Below are 18,251 nucleotides of genomic sequence, written 5' to 3'. Positions count from 1 at the left end.
GCTAACTAGTTTTATAAGGCTTCAAACATCCCCCTTAAATATTAGGTCAAAAATAAACATATAAATCAATCGTTTTTTATACACCTTGCATTTTTATTGCGGTTGAAGGGGTTATCTATATTCTTAGATTTTATATCTTTTTTATAAGGAGATATGTTGTAAATATTGAAAAATAAACCCATTTACATGTACATATAAATAGAGTTTTATGTTTAAATATAATCCCAAAAAAAGAAAAAAAATCGTTTGATTGCTTTATAAGAATAGAAATACGTTACATAATATAAGTATAACACAGACGGATTTAATTTAAATAAATCTGCCACGCATTACAACATGATCAACACTTGATAATTGCCTGTATTAGATCCTTTAAACAGTCCTCTGAACGCCGTATACATGTTCTCAAATCCTTCTGTAACTGTCTCTCTGTATTTTATCTTTCCCTAGATTAAAGAGATTTTTTAGTACAGTATCTGAACCGATCCGTGCAACAAAAATTGCGATCGGTCATCGATCACCGATCAGTCATCGATCCGTCAAACCACAGAGCGGTCACTGTATTTACGGTTTTTATTGTTTTCTTTGTCAATTTTACACATATTTACATAATGTAATAGATTTAAACATCAATTTATACTTTTATTTTACATATATTTTCTTTCAAACACGTCTTACGTCATTTTACATAACAAAACTGCGATCAGATCGGTCACCGGTCATCGATCGGTCAGTGATCAATCAGTCAACGGTCATCGGTCTGTCAAATTGTTGCGCGGATCGGTTCAAGGACTGTATGATATAGGAACAGAGTTTTGAATGTGACAACAAAATATAACCGAAAAAATTGCTTAAGGTGAAATCAGCTAATCCATAGTATTTAGAACATTACTCCCAACCACAGGTTCTTGGGGTCGGGATTTTTTTTTTCTGGTCCTATATGCCAGTCCAACCCCATACATCAGAAAACTTCGTATGGGCAGTATAAGTGCATTATTTGCTCTTATAACACATGATTTCGTATTTGTTTTTGTTCTCCTAAACAAAAGAAGAAAATCCCGACCTCATGAACCTGTGGTCCCAACTAGTATAGAAACAACAAACGACTGACAAAGAAGACGCACAGAACACTCAAATTCAATAAACTAATGCGACCATGAGCAACTAGATCAGGTATACTGGTGAGGTAAGCGTCTACATCTTTATTAAAAAAAATAAGTGCGTGTGCCTATTTTTATTCTGTCTCAAATTGTATTTGTTTATATTCTCTATATCAATTGATTTATGAGAATAAATAAATATATATATACAAACGTCTCAGAATGTGACGACTCTATTCGCTACACTGCTCCATCGGAACAAATTGATATAGGGCAGATAACGTAAACTTATAGAAGGGTCTGAAAAATTCCCAACGATGTTAGACCTGTCAAATTTGCGATGCAAATTTTTGGTCGTTCCCTCCGCGGGACTGGAACTCGTACCGCTGTGACATCTATGGAAAAACCGCCTTGGACCACTCGGCCAACTAGGCTATATAAAAATATAGCTTTCGCTGGCCAGGTCATTCCTCCTCGTAGGAATAATCTAGGGCTCTAACTTAGTACACGATGTATGGTAGTACGGGACAGTTAGCGAAAGCTATTTTTCTATATAGCCTAGCTGGCCGAGTGGTTCAAGGCGCTGGACTTAGTATATATATGTACGTCTAAATATGTTTAACATTACCAGATGATAAAATTCACATTGGATATTTCGGATAATTGATATTCAATTGATTCAGCATAAAACTTATAAAATTTTGTACATCAAACTTTGACAACTTTGTTATATTTGTATATATTTATATATTGTGTACTAAGTTACAGCCCTAGATTAATCCTACGAGGAGGAATGACCCGGCCAACGAAAGCTATATTTTAATATAGCCTAGCTGACCGAGTGGTCTAGGGCGCTGGACTTGGGTGCAGGCGGTGTTGCCATAGATGTCACAGTGGTAAGAGTTCCAGTCCCGCGGAGGGAACGACCAAAAATTTGCATCGCAAATTAGAAAGTTCTAACATCGGTGGGAATTTTTCAGACCTTTATATATATATACATATAATTAATCGTCTAAATAGTAGTCAACAACTACTCTTACGGGGTGATGGATCGTTAAAAACGATGCGAAACATAACAATAAATTAAATAAACGTCTAGATATGTTTAACATCACCAGAAGATGGTAAAATTTAAATTGAATATTTCGGATAACTGATATCCTTCCTCAGCATAAAACTCATAAAATTATATGAGCATAAAACTCACAAAACTTCACCAATATATATATATATATATATATATATAGAAACGTTATACTGCCAATCATTTGTCCCCATATTTAATGATATTTTGTGTGATTCCGCACCTAACGGTACATTTAAGGAGCTAAACCTAGGATAGGGGACAAAACTCTTGAAATCAGTGATATGCTGGTATCATATTCAATTTCACCAAAACCTATCAAGCCTTCACTTGACATAGAATTAAATCAGTCCAAGTTTCTTTGATGCTTACATGACATTGATGTGAAATGCTGAATACAAACGTTAATATGATTTGTAAGAGTTGTGTCCCTTACCCTAGGTATCCCTCCTTTTAAATATAGGGCAAACTAATTGATTTTGCCAGTCACGTTGTAAAATGCCAGACAATGTTTTGCAATTATTAGATAAAATGTGAGAAAATCTGCAAAGTATATTATTAGATAAACCCGTCAACAAATAACTTTGCCATTTCAAAAGTACAAAATGAATTGTATGTTGGTGTATGTTATTTCCCTTCGGAGGCACAGGACAATACTATACAGTAACTGTTTTCCTTCATGCAAATCTGCATAAGATGGGCCAATCCTATAAAATTTTATCAAATTCACTTTAACGGTTTAGGTGTTTATACGAGATTTTAACATGTAGATTAAAATTTGATTATTTCTCATTTGCGACCCCGTTGTGTTCCTTTGTGCACGTCTACGTATAATGCATGACCATCTTATGATCTTATATCGAAAGCCTTTTTAGTGGTTTAGGGGGCTTTGCACATATAAGATACATGCTTGTGTATACAGAAGAACGAATTGACAGGCAAACTCATACATTGTCAATAGGGTTGTAAACCTATATGTTAACTTCCTTTGTGGAGGTATAATGAAATATTATACGTGTAGGAATATAAGCCTACGAAATTTGATATATGTCACATTACTTCCAAACATCATTATATGTATCAGTAGTTCTCTTTCAGATTGTGACGCAATTTTAAGTAAGATATTTCGCACCAAATTTATTAGGAATAAATTTCGTTCAGATTTAATCACAAGTCACTAGTTCGTACATTTTGAGTCGCAGTTGGATTAAGAATTTTAGATTATTTACTGAGGGAAATGTATTACGGAAGGAAAAAAATTATAGGGTCTTCCCGATTTGTACCATCTGAAAAAATCGGTAACTATCAGTACTGGTTACCTCTATTATCCACTGTGCCATGTCTTTTTCACTTTGCTCCCAGATATTGTACCATCTCATTACAATAAAACCCTGTACAAGAAGTTGCTTAAACAGTATCATTGGGAACGGTACGTCAGCTGATCAGTAAAATAAAAGTACAGAGTTAAGGGGAAAATGGTTACACATAGACAGAAAGATAAAACAGAAAACTAGGAAAAAATATTCTGCTGCTTTCTAAGCAAATGCTTCGCAGAATGAATGCATGAATGAATCAATGAATGAATGTAACAATGTATTAGCAATAAGAAATGAAATTGTATGTAAATTAGAGGTGTTAAGGATCTTCAATAAAATAAAAGCCAGGTACAAACCCACAAGAAAACCTCGATTACTTTTAGTGTAAACACAGGCTTGGAATATGTTTGTTATGATTATGGTGACCAATTCCTATATTGGTGGTTTGTGGATGCCAAAGAAAAGAGTCAAATTCTCGTCCACTCTTGCTCGACCTATGAACTCTTGTATTACTGTTAAAAGTAAAGTCTTTTTCTTGATCATGTGTATACATTAAAATATTGTGTTTCAAGCACATTGTCATGTTAAATGCATTTTATATTTCTAAATAAAAGACAAAACACAAATGCTTCATCTACTTCCAATAGCTTAAAGCTTTATTATCATTATGTTAGAAGAGTTCCGAGCCAGGTAAGGTTACAACACGTCACCATCCAAACCGTACTATAATTATATCCACAACTTATTCGCCCTCGTCCCGGATGATTATGTTACAACGTACCTTTCAGTTTTTCCTTTGCATTATACTGGGAAATTTGTCCACATACAGATATTCGACCGAACAGCTTCATATTTTGTAATACTGTCAAAGTAAATTCACCACCAAGCTAAGTGTAAAAAATAGTGCATTAATGGAACAATAAGTGATACCCGCCACGTAATGGTGACAAAGGGGATAGCAAAATGTTCAAGACAGCTTCGCTCGGAAGTAACATTTGGATCTTGCTGAATGAAAATTGAACTCAATTTGTATATAATGGTATTTAACAACTGTATAAAGTTTAAAATGAGTTAATTAACACTCAAGTTATCATTCATAAACCGTGGGGTGGACAGATGGACGGACACACAACTTTTCGGAAGGTATTATATAATACCCCGGTGGAGCATTAAAACTATTAATTAAGGAATAGGCCTGAGTATAACACATCCTATATATTTCAAGGGTATGTTGAATAGCCTGTGATGTTTTAGAAATAATCTGCTCTTCGTGTGACAGTTTGGTATCAATTATGATTTGTATGAAAGTTTCCCTCAGAAATGAACTATTCAAACAAATATTAAAATTTTCCTTGTGTTAAATTGCACATGAAGGAAAGGGACAGAGTGCCTAATACATAGCAGATCTTGTTATGGACCATACACGAATTTTATATTAGATTTTGAAATATTGGTCAGAAATTGATGAAATAAAAAATACATTCTAAGTGTATCTTTGACACAATATTAATATTAAACTTCTTATATTTATTCCAAACCTTAATCTTGTAATTCGAGCCTCACATTTTATTAATAAACTAGCTGCTTTCATTTAATAATATACCTTTAAAAATAAGTTATTTCTATTATTTAAAAGTATCTATTTCATCTGAACCACATAATTTTACAAAGGCACATTTATTGGGCTGGAGGAATAATTAATTTCACGTTATAATTGGTTACGGACATGACAGACAGTGTATTAAGTTTATCTGGCATGGTCTTGTGTTAGTTAATCAACATTATATAAGGATATAATATGTATCAATCACGAACAACACGAATAACAACTGAAAATTCGATACCGAACGCTGTTTTATCGTTATTTTTACCTAACGCAACACGGGGAAAGGGACATAACTCTAGCACAAAAAAAAAGAATCCCTAAATATAATGTAATCATAGTTTTTACGTAGTGATTTTAATAACCTACAGTGTAGTGTTATGGCTGTTTTGTGTATTATGTCAAGAGTTTAATCTTCCTATTGAAACAGAAACATACCTATAAACAATACTACTTTTAATTATTAACAATCGTATAAGAATAAAATTATTTTTAAAATAAAAAAAGGAGCTGTCCAACTAAGAAAATACTAGACAGAAATAGAAATAACAAAGAAGAAATGGGCAATGGAGAATATGTTAACAAGACAACAACCCTACCAGAGTAAAAGAAAAAAAATCAAAAGTCAGTCTATGGATCTTCAATAAATGGTGAGGAATTTCTCACATTCGGAGCTTGCTTTCAACTTCATGACCACTTAAATGACAAATATACCTTATCAACGAAATGATTATCACAGTCATTATACCCTTCACATATAAAACTAAAATTCCAAATAAAACAAGATTAATACTGATTGGAGGTTCCCGATTTTGCATAGGCGTAAAACATGCAATAGGGTTGAATTTGTTTGTTGGGCATGGGTCCCAACACTCCCCTGTCTCTAGTAAATATAGACAACAAAAGTACACAATAACATATAATAAAACTGAATTCTAAAGCGGTTTCAGTCCAATGAAAAATTGTGGTACATAGCAACCCAAGCATAAATCTATTAACAAAATAAACCAAGGACGACTTACAGTTACTGACATGCTATCTCTAAACCCTAAGAGAACTAATCGGTATATTATATTTCATCATTTAGTACATCAAATATAACCCTTCCTCGTTAGAGTGTAGTTTATATACTGAATTTTATCTGTCAAAACTGGAATTACATGCCATTTGATCATCCGGACACCCTTATATCAACCCAATTGGACATCTCATGTTGATACGACATGTGATACATATTTTCACATTGATTATAATGTATATTTTAACGATATTCGTTAAATGTGTTCCAAATAGTATAACTTGTGTTATAAAGGGAATTTCAAAAGGTAAGCGATAATGTTATCATAAGCACAGATGCATATACAAAAAAAACCGTATATTTTATTTAAATATATGCTACAATCATTAGCTAGGCAAGAAAAGCATAACTAGTGTTGCCACTAATTAGGTTTAAAATAATGTGTTTAATTTAATCAAATGTGTATAAGGAATGGTAGTTTAAATCAATTTTTACTCTTGATTCTGACAATTATACATACATTGTCAAAATAACAGTCAACACCATCGGGAGCAGCTTCCTTTAAAGCATCGTCTACTTTCACCTTCTTGTAATTGTAAGCATAATCAAAGCCTAGTTCTTTAATCCATTTACATTTTTTTGTCATCTCCAGCGAAACCAATCACCTTGCAACCCTTTAAGAAAAAATCATGTAAATAGCAGATCAGACAGGAGGTGATTCATGCATGTCAAAAACCCACCAAATTTATTTTTAATTTTTGTTCACAATTAGTGATCACATATCATGTCTTAGTATTTTGTTGTTGCGCTTTTGAGATCAAAATCATACAGATTGTACATGAAATAGGCACTTAGCAAGAGTTATCGTTCTTGATTTTGTTTTGATTTGGTTGATTTTAATGAGAGAAAAATGTTTTGATTGTTTTCAAAAGTGCAGATCAGAATACAGAAATAACTATCGTGATGTAATAATATAGCATATGTAGACTGAAAAAGCATCGTTTATTTGATGGGTTTTACAATAGCTGAAATATTTTTTTTATCAATTTTATAGCCTATGATACTTTTTAAGATTTATACTTAAAAGGTAACATGGAAAAATTTGAAAACAATACCAATGTTAAAATCTAAATCAGTTATAAAACATATCTATACCTTGATTTTTGCTATTTGTCCAACCAGGCTTCCAACAGCACCAGCAGCGCCACCGACTACAACCACTTCCCCTTCTTTTGGTTTACAAATCTCAAGGAAGACAAAATATGCTGTCATTCTGAAATAGAAGAGCATTTAAAACTTAGGATGGTAAGACTCGGTTCGTTTTTACATTATCAGTTCATGTGTGTTATTATGAACGTAATAACATCCAGGCTATACGTGTCCTTGCTAACACAAGATGTCACTAAAGACTAAAGATATCACTTAAACAGTTTTTTGGTCGGCTCCATAAGTCAGAACAGATTTGTTCACAATTTCATATTTTTGCCTTTTTGTTTTATGCCGGATTTGGCATCATACATGCATAAGATGTTTCTTCTGGAAAAGTAACATACCGTTGTTTACCATACCGATGGACGTGGTCCATACTCCCCGAGGTTCTGTATTTGTCTTTGGTTAATTTGTGTTGGTAGGTATTAGGTATGTTTTAAGATCTTATCCCCTGATTATGAATATTCTGATGGTATGTTATAAAATTTCCTCCTTAGAAAAAATATATTAAAGTAATGCTACACAAACACATGTTCAACTGGTAAGATGATAATTAAATCAATGAATTATCAAAAAGGTGAGAGAAAAAAACCGTTAATTCAGAGAACAAAAAAAAATGATTCGTCTATTCGAAAGAATACAATTATACCCTGGAATCCCCATGAATCCAAGAGCCGTGGACAAGGGAAGGTCCCCTAGATTAGGCATCTTTCGAGCACCACGGGCCTTAACAATGGTACGACTTCTCCAACCTGAAAAGCTTTTACCGAAAGAGCCTATGGGATGGTCTTTGCCTTTGCTCTCCAACACTCTGCAAAATAAAATTCTTTGTGATAAGCATTCATTCGAATATCAGTAGCGGACCCATTAAGGGTCCGGTTGGAACTCAACCTTTTTGTTGGATCTTTTCTTGGGCAAAAATTAAAAAATGATGCCTCGATCTTAGCATAAATTTCTAGATCCTCCTCTTCAAATTTGATGTTCTCATGTGAGAAGCTCAAAGCTCTCATGTGAGCTGTAATTAGTGTGATCAAAGTAAAAGTCACTAAACAATGCATGAATACAGATATATGTGTGATCTGATATATTTTGCTGGCAATTATACGAAATTGAATATGTAGACTGTCTATGTATCTCGCAGGTTCGACCAAATACTATGTACATGTATATTACATTGTATGTACTGTGTACTATCCAAATTTTTAATATTGTACTAACTTTCCAATTTGTTCCCCAATCATAGTACCACCGACTTGAACGCCTGTCTCTGCATTCACTCTGAAAATACCAAATTTAACTTCGTTACTTTTAGTTCAGAATTAAAAAAAAATACAACAAAATTTAAATATTAAAATACTAAGGAAATGAGCGGTTGAGATTCGTACTAATCAGTTTCTACGATCGTTTATAAGTACAGTTGTTGTAAAAGATGAATTAATTATCGATATCGCAACAATTTTCATTTAGCGAGAGATAGAATAGTATGACATTACTTCATTTTATACCTACGCGTTCTTCGTATTAAATTTTAAAGTTTTGTTGATTTCATTATTTCATCTTTCTGATTCCATGCTTAGCTTACTTGAAAGTGACTTCAGAGAACCGTTTAAACATGGTCATAAATGTATACCTCATATAGGGATCCACTGTCAAATAAAGTGACTCAACAAGCATCTCTGGAAAAAAGAAATAGAAACAATAACGGATCGTCTTTTATTCGGAAACAAATAAAAGACCAAAAAAAATGAACAAAATATCATAAATAACACAAATTACCTCAAAGCTACCCATGCAGAAAGGAAAGTACTAAATACAATTGTTACGCACAGCGTAACAGGATATTCTCCCAGCTTCTTTATTGTCATAGGAGCATTCAAATCAGTTTCTATGGCGGCATGATTTTTTTCGCTTGCCTCATGATTTTGAATTTTTGAGTGGTGACTATCTTGAAATAGCGGCCATTTTTTAAATTTTAACACAGCCCTTGTGTTGTCTTATTTGTAAACCAGTATCAACCTTCTACGATTTTTTCGTGTTTTTGAACGAATATTTTAAATGTTTGGTGGCAGCTATTTTGATATGGCGGCCATGATTAAAATTCCAGTACCTTTGAGATAAACTACATATGGTGTATGGTGGTCTATTAATGGGCCAAGTTTGGTTTAAAAAATGTTCAGTAGTTTCTGAGGACTTCTGTGGACAAGACGGGCATTAGACGAAATATTAATAATAATAATAAGAAGAAGAAGACGAGTAAATACAATATGTTCTCCACTTCGTTGAGGGGGGGGGAATAATAATGAGATATACGGTCAACATATAATACTGTGAGTATAAACCTTTATTATGACCTCATATTCATTTAAGATCGAGTGTGAAACCTGTAAAATTTAGTTCAAATGACCGTTGCAATTGATGCTACTTGGCCATATCCTCCACACTGACACAGAACTTGTGCATAACGAGAAAGGACGAGTAGATCTGATAGAGACCGGCGCTCTCGTGCAAACCAGTAAAACGTCTTGTCCGACATATGTTCTCGTAGCAAGCTATCATAATTATAGCTTTTCGAATAAAAGAAGTTTAAGTGGAACTTGATTTAAATCATCAGGACCATATATGGTCAGTCAATAGAGCCAATGAGCGATCTTGATAATAAGAAATTATTTCAATAAAAACTTAATTTGGTTCTGTTTCTTTTTACAAATAACTTAATAGGAGAAAAAGTGTAAAAAGAGCCATAGAAAGAGCATTTCAAAATAAAAACGAAAAAAAATGTTTTAAATTTTCAGACAAACCTTATTATAAACTTGATTTTTTGCATGTTTATATTATTTAACACTGAAAAAAAAACAGAACTAATTCAACATACCACCATCTTGCAGCGATGGTAAGTCTTCTTCCAAAAGTTCCAAATCACCATCTTTTGGATCACCATCAAAACGTTTAGCAACTTTTCAAACTTTTGCTTTCACCATTTTTGCTAGCCTCTGGATGATTTGTTAAATTCGGGCTTCGTCCTGAATCATATCCAAGTTATCTACGATATATAGATAACACCAATTCGGTCAAAATAGAAAACCCCTGTTCCCGCCTAGAAGTCATGATACATTTTTATATATATATAAAGTACACAAAACTTGGTTTTCAGAAACATGTGTAAGTACATGTTGTATTTAAAAGAAGCACAATACATTTTTGTATGAACATTCTTTACACAAATCTTGCTTTTCAGAATTATGTACAAATACATGTTATTTTTTGATAAAATATATTGTGTCGGCTCTCATTTTCGTTAATCCGATCTTGTTATTTGTTGTACTTTTCACTGACAAGATTAGTAGTAGTTTAGGCAGGTCGTTATGACCATATAAACCTGTCAAGTTTCATCAACATACATTTTGATGATAAATAATGTAACAAGAGATTAACTTTATTTTACTTTACAACACCCCATATATCATATTACATCTCATTGGGGTAAACTTTCTGCTAAGATCTCTAGCGATGTACGGACTGCGTAAGGAATGTCCCTTCACAGAAAAAGGAAAAAATAATGGTCGAAAATAATTGTTCTACGTTACAACTTAATTGTGATACCTCTTGGTAGCGTCATCGTCAGTGCCTAGACAGAAAGTACCTGTTGTTCAGTCTCTCGTAATTATTCCAACTAGGACCATTAAACGTAGTGTACATGTCAATCAGCCTATTTCTCCGTCACAGTGTACATGTCAATCAGCCTATTTCTTCGTCACAGTGTACATGTCAATCAGCCTATTTCTTCGTCACAATACTTATCTTTTGGACCTCCTTATGTCAATGTTCTATCGACGAGTGTCAGTGCGCCGACATGTCAAAACTTACCTTTTACCTCTGGATAAACCAGAGATTTATCCTTCTTGGAGAGTGTCTTTCCAAGGTATCATCAGAGATCTGCAGGTTACTCCGTTCGAGGAAATGGATTTTTTTGTGAAATGGCTATGGCTGAAATCGTCACAATTCGACAAAAGTATCCGTTCTGCAAATGCACATGCTCCACCACGTGGAGTAGCTCTCATATAGGAAAGGTTTCCGCCGTTTCCTGTTTTTATGGCTTTCATAAGAGATATATGTGAGATCAGAAATGTCCCAGCCTTTCGGAAACCTATACAATTGTCACATGCACCGACAAAACAAAAGCACACCGTTTTCGCAAGGAAAGTCGATGTTGTTAAATAAGAAGGAAAAGTCGAATCTGAGAAACTCGAGAACAATGATAATATGGTACGATATCCAATTCACAAGTCAGCGCATCACAATTTGAATTACTGTGAGGCTTTTAAACGGAGACCGATTCGTGATCGTAGAAAGTTTTTGAAAGGCAAAGATATTTGTTTTCGTTGTTGTCTGTCAGATAGCCATGTTGCGAAGGATTGCTAAATGACGCTTAAATTTTATTATTGCGATAGTTCAACTCATGCCACAGCTTAACACATAAACAAACAACGGCAACAAAATAAAAGAACTGACCGACAATTCTGATGAAAAGGAGCCGTCCCGCACTGTAAATCATGACAATTCTAATTTGCCGTCTGAAGAGATCATTATTGCGAGATGTTCTACGATATGTGGAAACATGTTAATTGGTAGATCATGGGGAAAACTGTTCTTGTGGATGTGTATAGTGAAAATGATCCAAATAACGTAGTTCGTGCTTTTGCTCTAATTGACGATCAAAGTAATCAGACACTGGCTACACCTAATCTGATAAACTTAGAATTAATGGTCAAGTTACAAAAGTAGTCATGTCAACTTGTTCAGGTAGTGTCTCTATGGCGGGGAGACATTCAACCCAGTTGTATGTCCGATCTGCGGATTGAAACACAACTATAAATTTACCTCGAATTATTGAATGCGATTCGATTCCGTGTGAGTATCTTGAGATAGCTACACCTGATGTTGCTATACAACATTCTCACCTTAATGTAAATGCTGAATACTTACCTAGATAAGATCTGAATGTTAAACTGATCCTTCTCATAGGACGAGACTTACTGGAAGTCCACCATGTTCACGAGCAAATACTTGGAAATAAATCAAACCCATTTGCACAAAAACTATCTCTCGGATGGATTGTTTTTGGCGAGGTGTGTTTGGGAAACGTTCATCCTCCAAAAACGATGAATGTACATGGAACTAATATTATGGAGTCGGGACAGTCTACCACTTTCTCTTTATGTACGAATCAAATAGAAATCAAGGAACAGAGTGATCATTTACTCATAAGAACTACGCCAGAACTAAAGCGAACGCAGAAAGCTCTTAGGGGCTATGGTATGATCCGTTTACACAAGATCGTTTCGAATAATGTAAAAGTGATGAAGTCCTTTGACAGTAGTAATATGGAAAAGAATCTTAAGGATTTAAATCGGTCGTCTGATATACTTCCGCTTCAACGTAGCTTTAGATATTTCTGACGAACCTTTACTCGACGTGGTTCTATCGTGGCCCGTGCAGGTCCGGGTGTTAAAAGAATAGGCCTGCAGCAGCGCTAAGCTTGTCGTAAAAGGCGACTACATAGTGCTCAGAAACCTAGCCGGGGGCTAGGCGCTCTGCCCACAGAGCAACTGGGATGTGTGCCCCAGGTGGTGGAATGGGGTACCCCTGGCGTGTTACATGCTGGGGTTGTCAGGCTATAATACGGAAAACCTGACCGCAAACCATAGTGGTGCACCGTGTTGGGAAAAATGCCGCGTTCCTCGCACGTTAAAGAACCCTGCTGTGGTATTCGATAGGAGTAGGAACCTTTGCGCTCCGCCACATGAGGCTAAATTGCCCGACCTTACCCACTTCCCCTTGATCCAGTGGCAATCAAAATTTGTCGACCCTATTATCCTTGTGACCCATCCTTTTTTTTTTCATTTCATGTTCATTTTTTTATCCATTTCATGTTCATTGTCTGAATATAGCTGAAATATTGCTGCTCGGACGTTAAACCCCAACAAACAAACAAACAAACTATCGTCCGTAAATAGTATATTTGACCCGATGTTTTATTAATCTCCCTTGACTTTAATTGGAAAAATGCTTCTGCAAGAACTGATGTCTCCAGGTACGGACTGTGAAACGGCATAACTGGATAGAATCTCTCAAATCTGTTGATAGTTTTCGATTTCCTCGAATATTTGTTGAAACTTTCTTCCAATCAGCTGTGTTGAAGTTCACCTGTCTTGCGACGCTTCTTAGCAGGCGGTGTCGGCTGTCGAGTACATAAAAGTTATTGACAACAATGGACAAGCATCATTATGTTTTGTTATGGGAAAGTCATATCTTGAGCCACATCATACCACGATTAGAATTGTGGGGAGCCGTTTTAGCGGTGAAGTTGTGGAATCAGTATTTACACATCTGGGACTTTCGCCTTATCTGTGTTTTTATAACACTGATAGTAAGGTGATATTAGGGTACATTAGTAATACTAGCCGTCGCTTCTATACCTACGTTAGCAATTGCGTAGCGAAGATTCTTAATTTCTAGAAAAGCAGAGGACGCTTACCCTACCGATGCACCTGGTACATGCTCCCAGTTTTTAATGGAGTTTGAGATGCTCATTCATGCTTTTGTAACTTTGTATGTATGGTTTTAGTTACTTTATGTTCTTGTGTATATCTGTTTTCCATGTCTGGTCTTTGTCCCTAGATTACATTCTTTTGATTACCGCTATAACCTTGGTTCCCTTGATTATTCTTTCTCAAAACTGCAACAATGGTACTATTTTCCTTCCGAAAGGATTCCGGCTAATATGGGAACTACGTTTTTGACTGTTATTTGTGTTACTGCCATTGACTCCTTGATTAAAGGATCAGAATGGTTCATGTCAAATTATATGATTACAAGTTCCAATTCTTCTTGCTTACTGGCAGATCCTCAAGTTGATAATGAAGTCCGTCCCTAGATTGTAACTCAAGGAACTTAGGTAAAGCCTGGACTTGAATTACATTACAGTGAACAAGGACAATTGACATTCGCAAGGAAACCGAAATAATTGAAAGTTTACTTAGTAACAAAGGATATGTTGCTAAGGATAGCAAAATCGTACAATTGGATCAATAAAAATGGATGAGCGTAAGAGGTAGACTGAGACGCTCGAAATGTGAAATCGAAGAGAAATATATTGAAGCCAGGTGATAGTCATCTTGTAAAGTTAGTCATTAATGCATTATCACGAACAATGCCGTCATTCGAGACGACACATTAGCGTAACCGTACGAAACTCAGGTTTTTGTATTACAGGACTCAAATGGAGAATTTATCCTGTAATATCTCAATGTCTGATTTGTAAGCGTTTCTGTTGCAAAAGTATGACCTAGAAAATGTCGGATCTACCTGAGGAGAGATTTTGTGCATGCCCTCCTTTCACGTATGTAATGGTTGACTGCTTTTGTCCTTGGGACATTGTTACTAGACGCACTAGAAGAGGCAGAATATCTTCAAAGCGATGGAAGTCATCCTTGTCTATCTTTCTTGTAGAGGTATCTACATAGGAATAATAGAGGAAATGACTACTTCGTCTTTTGTAAATAGGAAGGTTTATCTCTGTCTGTGAAAAAGTAAGGAAATTCTCTGATTGTGGATCTAACTTTGTAGGAGGTGTTCGAGAACTTGGGATACTGGCTATATATATGTGGAGGATACCAAAATGAAATGATACCTTAACAAGCAATATGCCGTGTGGAACCTTCATGTGGGTGATCTAATATGTATAAAAGAGAAAAATCTTTTAACAGAGATCCCATATATTGCCTTTTCTTGTTTATATCCGTTGTCTACGTATTTTTAGAACGTCCTTAATTTTGACAGACAGGAGTATGTACGTGAGACGTATCATTATTGTTATTTTGTGCATGTATGTAAGATTGTTAAGGGTTATCAGTTTAGTCAGGATAAGACCAGCGGTATTTTGTTATTTGGTGTAGCTTTGCACCAACAAGATGAGAAGTAGTATAGTCAGATCGTTATGACCATGTAAACCTGCCAAGTCTCACCAACACACAATATGCAAATTAACTATGATAAATGAGATTGACTTTATTTTACAACACCACATATTACGTCTCCTTGTGTTTAAATTTCTGTTGAGATTCATAGCGAAAGATATATCATTCTTTTACGCATGTCTTATAAAAAAAAATCAATTAATAAGCTTGTGTGAATTAAACATGTTTACTGCATTCGCAAATAAAATACACAATTTCAAGTTATTCTTATTAATTTGAAACTAGAAATTTGAAAGACAAACTACATGTAGTTGCATTAAACAAATAAGGTTCGCAGCAAAAACAATTTATTTTTTACTCAGCCGTGGACAAAAAAACAATATTTTCCCATTACATAACAATGTAGATTTTGAAATAAAAAATATAATTCCGACTGCTGTTGGAAAAAATAGATTATTTTTGCTCTTGTTCTCAGAAAAAAATGTTATAACTCCCGTCCCCGTCCCATATAAACAAAGCCCAAAACTATTTTAATGCAATATGAGACGTGTGCCTATTAGTAATTAGTGAACAATCAAGCAGTTCCATACAAGAAACCGCCTCCCCGTTTAAGGTTAGATCGTGTGAAAGAAGACAGTGGTCAGTGAACCGATTCAGAAATTCAACTTCTATCCTCGCAAATAATGCTACACCGTGATGTAATCGATAAAAAAGGGGGACGTTGGACAAATTGTATTTGAGAAAAAAAAAACATATTTTCTTTCTATACTTTTATGTAAATTGATAGCCAATAGTCCGTAACCTTGAAATGAAAAAGAAATATCGAAAAGTCCGTTACCATTCCTTACCGTGTACTTGTAAAATCTATCAGTTACGGCATGAAAAATAACGATCCCAGAATGCAAACAGCCTCTGAGCCGGCCAATGCGATAATGGAAACTGGAAACCTTAAAATCCGTCTACAAGATTTACTAAGTAAGTTGAGGTTACGAGTGCGTCTGCCGCAGTTTGGAGCTTTAGAAACCTAGTGACAGGGACGACCGTAGAAATCTTCGAATGGTGGCCTTAATCTGCTGGCAACTTACCTTGTACCATTAACATTTGAGTAAGATATTGAGTCGAAAATAATTAGAGCTTGAAATTATTTTCAGTAAACACTTAAGTAAGTCTAGTCGCCTATACCTGTCCGTATGGAAAGCTAGCCGTCAATAATGTTCATGAGCGGTACGTTAAAAATTGAATTAAGTCATTCATATAATAAAAAGGTCAAATGGGAATAAAAATAAGTAGATTTTTCTATATTTTGTTATATTTTTTATCTCCAATAGAATAACCAAGGGCGGGTGCGGTTCCAGAAATTCAGAAAAGGGGTTCTAGATGATTTCCCGACAGGCTATTTGTTCATTTTTGGCCAAATCTACCACTGACTATAAGATTTGAATTCCCTTCTTATTGATAACTCGCCGTCATACAATTTAAGTGTATTAACAAAGTTCTGTTTTGGAATCAAATTTCCAAGTATGTGATCAAACTTTTCAGAACTATTTTTTAATATTTTTGATCAATCCTTCTATGCTTTCGGATAGTATACTCAATTTGCCTAATTAGAAATTTATATCGATGTTCATAGACGTATATAGTGTACATGTATTAGTTCTTTATATTGTCTGGGTGAGATGTATGCAAGTAACGTTTTAATCACTTGTGTGGTAGTTAAACCCGCATTAGCTGTCATTTTTTGTAATTTTTTGTTTCTGTGGAAATATGCCTTAACTTTAAATTAGTTCTACTAAATTGTGCTTTTTCTGTACATTATAATTTTATTTGATATCCACAAACGTTGCGAATATAACGAAAGGGTCCTTCTGTAATTTACGTATTTTGATATAATATGGCGTAGAAATGGACAGTAATTTTCATTATTTATTTGAACATTAATGAAGAAATTGATGAAATGAAATGTAAAGAAGACACTTGACTACCAGTGTACCCGATATGTTTTTTTTCTTTTTTTACCAAGGTCAAAGTATTTCTAACCCAGGTGATAGTCCTGTCAGCAATCTTCGGAAGTAATGGCGAAAAATAATGAAATCAGAGTTATTGATCTTCTTTGATTGAAAAAAAACGTTGTTTTTACAATATATTCTGTAGGTATTATCGGCATTTATTGCTACAATCGCATTGCTACAAACGTACTTCATTGAATCAGCAAAATTCATTAGAATCAGAACTGAACAAATTGGTAGCTAATGCAGCTTTAAGAAATCGCGATTTTTTTCCTTCGGTTATTTTGTTTTAATTTTCCGAGTTTATTTCACACAATATACGCGATGAATCAAACTAGATCAGACTACAGCGAGAACTTGAAGCACACGATTAAATTAGATATCCATATAGAAAATCAATGCAATTGATGGTCCATTTCAGAAAGAGTAATCCAGGGACAAAGACCAGACATGGAAAACAGACATACACAACAAAGAACATAAAGTAACTAAAATCATACATACAAAGTAACAAAAGCAAATGAGCAACTCGGACTCCACTAAAAACTGGGAGCACGAACCAGGTGCACCGGTAGGGTAAGCGTCCTCTACTTTTCTAGAAACACCCGCCGAGTTGCTCATAAAAAGTCAACTCCGGGGCAGACAAACGAGGAAAGGGAAACTATGTACCGTTGAATAAATCAGTTTTCATGGTGCTGATGGATACACCATAACGATCCACGATTAACAAATCTAACAAAGATTTTTAGATATTAATAACAATCTTGTGGATAATTGGAACTTCAAGAGTTATTCTCGATTTAATGTGTACTTAACTTAGAGTTTTGTAAACAAATATAAGTTAGAGTTTTGTAAACAAATATAAGTTACCATTTTAATCATCCTACCAAGTCATGGTTTAAGTCCACCTTCGCTCCTCAACCGGATCGAAGGTGGACT

The 18,251-nt window shown here is 34.7% G+C and overlaps 1 long non-coding RNA gene and 1 pseudogene across 2 annotated transcripts; one reads left to right on the top strand and one right to left on the bottom strand.

Moving 5' to 3' along the window:
• Positions 1-329: 329 nt before the first annotated feature.
• Positions 330-10,308, bottom strand: LOC148628199 (prostaglandin reductase 1-like; annotated as a pseudogene). The gene is made up of 9 exons (XR_015918392.1): positions 10,203-10,308; positions 8,961-9,006; positions 8,549-8,608; positions 7,980-8,141; positions 7,277-7,394; positions 6,642-6,795; positions 4,282-4,387; positions 3,468-3,622; positions 330-446 (listed from the first exon to the last, which is right to left on the bottom strand). The product of XR_015918392.1 is annotated as a prostaglandin reductase 1-like (transcript).
• Positions 10,309-13,798: 3,490 nt separating this feature from the next.
• LOC148628198 (uncharacterized) lies at positions 13,799-15,566 on the top strand. The gene is made up of 2 exons (XR_015922435.1): positions 13,799-15,053; positions 15,286-15,566. It is a non-coding gene; the product is annotated as an uncharacterized LOC148628198 (long non-coding RNA).
• The last annotated feature ends 2,685 nt before the right edge of the window (positions 15,567-18,251 follow it).

This window comes from Perna viridis, chromosome 1, assembly GCF_037379345.1.
Source record: "Perna viridis isolate PV_CMFRI_1.1 ecotype Kerala chromosome 1, ASM3737934v1, whole genome shotgun sequence".
NCBI lineage: Eukaryota > Metazoa > Mollusca > Bivalvia > Mytilida > Mytilidae > Perna > Perna viridis.
Note: the sequence above shows the minus strand (reverse complement) of the source record. Positions and strands in the feature narration are given on the sequence as shown.